Here is a 3,572-nt window from a genome sequence, read left to right as displayed (position 1 = left end):
ACAGGTCAACAAATAGTAGGGACCTATATAAATTCTCAAAATAATCACTACAACATATACATACCAAAATTTAAATTTTTCTACCACTAATATGATTTAAATTGAAAAAAAAAAAAGTAACTAGATTCAAGACTATATTCCAAATAGTGTTGAGAGAAAGTACATCTACAGTGTTGATCTGATGAGGACAGTTCATGCTGAATATAAAATAGTATGTCCACAGTATATGTTTTTGACGACTGGCTACACAAGAAAAAAATGGCTCTTGAAATATTCAAGTATTGCAGAGCTGCAAAACCCTACTATAGTTCCTGGTTAGCAGAAGGGGGCACAGTGCTGGGAAACATGCACAATTGACCACATTGGCGTTGATCAGCCACATATCTGTTTGATCCCAGAAAGAAAAATTCATCATGAACATAAAAGGTTCCATAAAAAAACTACAAAATTGTTCACTAGAATAACAATTCTTTGTCTGACTTTGGACACAGGAAGTTACTTAATAACCAAGGATCTAGGGATATGCTGGACATTCTTCTTATGCTTGACCAAGATCAACACCACAAAGCCATTGACCCCTATCATAAGTCCCAAACAAATGGCATCACTGGAGGCCAACTTGATCACATACACTGTATAAGTTTGTTTGGAAAGATTTACTACTAAACAGAACACCAATTGTCTAAATCCACTAAGCTTGTTTTATCTCTCATGTGAGTCACTGTCATGATAATCAAGTTATTTCCAAGTAGTTAAAGGACCCAGCAGATGACCAAGTAAGGACCAATGAACTTGAGGGCTGTGCCCACTTGGAAATTCTAGGGCTAATGGTAATAGCCTAAAAGACACACAACAATATTGTGGAACCAAGGGATACTCCTCTAACATCTCTATGAAAATAAAACATAAGTTTGCATGCAATGCCATCTAGAAAATATATCTGACCAAAAGAAGCTATTGTGTGGGGATTCCTTACAGAGCATATTCATGATGCTGTCCCAAACCAGGTGTTTGACAATCAGGTCTGTGGGCTTCACCCTGATCCCAGTGAAGTTAGCAATGATAAAACAACAAATCAAGGCTGAGTTCCCCAGTATTCGTAGTTCAGTCTGGGACAGGAAGAGGATCCCCATGGCCAGGGCTCTAGACACCATTCTCTCACATTATAGAGAATGTCACTCAGTATCACATACTGAGACCTCATGATGGACATACAAGTCTATTGTCTTCATTGTACATAAAATTCAGGCTAACTGTTAAACACTCAGATATAAAATTTGATGTCAGATTTTATGTCAATTTATATCCATTCAGATGTGAAAATAAAATATGTCTGAGGATTTTAAAAATATTAACTCTATGTATGTGTTTGTGTCTTTACGTGAAAATATTCACTGCAGTGTAAGTGCCCTTGTAGGCAGAGGTGTTGCAGTCAGTGGTGAGCTGCCAGGGTGTGCTTGAAACTAATCTTGGTGTGTTTACAGTAAACTGCTCTTACAATCCTCTGTAAGAAGACTTTTTAAACCAGAAGGCCTTCTGCACAGCCTATAAAATGTGTTTTGAAAAAAATACAATGAGCATATGGTTCAACCTGTTTCAAATTGTTTCCATAGAGCTCAGTCATATCACCGTAGTTACAGACAAACTTAGCAGTGTCTTTGTTAAGTCTCAGCACTTTCGACAAGTCTCTACAAATGATGAGAAAACTCTGACTTACACAATTCCTGTTGGGTGTGGATTCTAATGGCGAGCCAAATTGTTAGTATGTTTTAGTGACCCTAGAGATTTCCCAGATTCCATTACTGACAATGGCACATGCACTCCAATCACCTATACCTTTGAAAGAAAAATAATATCAATTAATTGAACTTTCTCTTGTTGATCACATTGGCCTTACCGCATCTATTTTACACTCATGAATTTTTTGATATATGCCAATAATTTCTAAAATGTGCTATTGGCATATATCATGTATAAAATATCAAAATGTGCCAATTCTAACCAATGCTAATTTCTTTCTCAGTCATTTATCTTTTGAGTAAGGGAAGGCTATTAATTTGTTTGAGTTAATATTACATCCAGCCACTTTGTTGAGGTTGTTTTTAAGCTTTTGGATTTCTCTGAAGGATTTTTTGGGGCCACTTATATATACTATCATATCATCTGCAAATAGTGGTAGTTTGACTTCTCCTTTCCAATTTGTATCCATTTGACCTCCTTTTGTTGTCTAATTGCTCTGGCTAGGACTTCGAGTACTATATTGAATAGGTAGGGAGAGAGTGGGCAGCCTTGTCTAGTCCCTGATTTTAGTGGTATTGCTTCAAGTTTCCATTTATATTTATGTTGGCTACTGGTTTGTTGTATATTGCTTTTATTATGTTTTGGCATGGGCCCTGAATTCCTGCTCTTCCCAAGACTTTTAACATGAAGTGATGCTAAATTTTGTCAAATGCATTTTCAGCATCTAAAGAAAGGATCATGTGGTTCTTTTCTTTGAGTTTGTTTATGTTGATGGATTTCCATATGTTGAAGCATCTCTACAACCCTGGGATGAATCCTACTTGATTGTGGTGAATTATCATTTTGATGTGCTCTTGAATTCAGTTGACAAGAATTTTATTGAATATTTTTGCATCAATGTTCATAAGGAAGATTCATCTGAAGTACTGTTTCTTTGTTTGGACTTTGTGTGGTATAGGTATAAGCATAATTGTGGCTTCATGGAAGGAATTGGGAAGTGTTACTTCTGTTTCAATTTTGTGGAATACTGTGAAGAATATTGGGATTAGGTCTTATTTAAAGGTCTGATAGAATTATCTACTGAACCCATCTGTTCCTGGGCTTTGGGAGACTATAGATGACTGCTTCTATTTCTTTAGGGGTTATGGAACTCTTTAGATGGTTTGTATGTTACTGCTTCAACTTTGGCACGTTGTATGTATCCAGAAAATTGTCCATTTCATCCAGATTTTCCAATTTTGTTGATTATAAGCTTTTGTAGTAGCATTTGATGATTCTTTTGAATTTCCATGTTTTTTGTTGTTATGTCTCCCTTTTCATTTCTGATTTTATTAATTTGGATACTGTCTCTGTGCCTTCTTGTTAGTCTGGATAAGCCTTTATCGATCTTGTTGATTTTCTCGAAGAACCACCTCCTGGTTTTGTTGATTCTTTGTTTAGTTCCTTTTCTTCCTATTTGGTTGATTTCAGCCCTGCATTTGATTATTTCCTGCCATTACTACTGTTGGGTGTATTTACTTCTGTCTGTTGTAGAGGTTTCACATGTGTTGTTAAGTTATGCTGTCTCCAGTTTCTTTTGGAAGGCACATAGAGCTCCGAGTTTTCCTCTCCCCAGTGCTTTCATTGTGTCCCATAAGTTGTTGAATGATATGTCTTCATTTTCATTAAATTCTAAAAAAAATTAATTTCTTTCTTTATTTTTTCCTTGACGAAGTTATCATTGAGTAGAGAAAATTGTTCAGCTTCCATATATATGTGTTTTTTCGGTTGTTTTTGTTGGAATTTAACACCAGCCTAGTCCATGGTGTTCACATCGGGTACATGGGATTATT

The 3,572-nt window shown here is 35.9% G+C and overlaps 1 pseudogene; it reads right to left on the bottom strand.

Moving 5' to 3' along the window:
* Positions 1–274: 274 nt before the first annotated feature.
* On the bottom strand, positions 275–1,154 carry LOC110297369 (annotated as a pseudogene).
* Between the last annotated feature and the right edge of the window lie 2,418 nt (positions 1,155–3,572).

The sequence above is a fragment of the Mus caroli genome, chromosome 7, assembly GCF_900094665.2.
Source record: "Mus caroli chromosome 7, CAROLI_EIJ_v1.1, whole genome shotgun sequence".
NCBI classification, from domain to species: domain Eukaryota; kingdom Metazoa; phylum Chordata; class Mammalia; order Rodentia; family Muridae; genus Mus; species Mus caroli.
The sequence above is the reverse complement of the archived record's forward strand: the minus strand, read 5'-3'. Positions and strand labels throughout refer to the sequence as shown.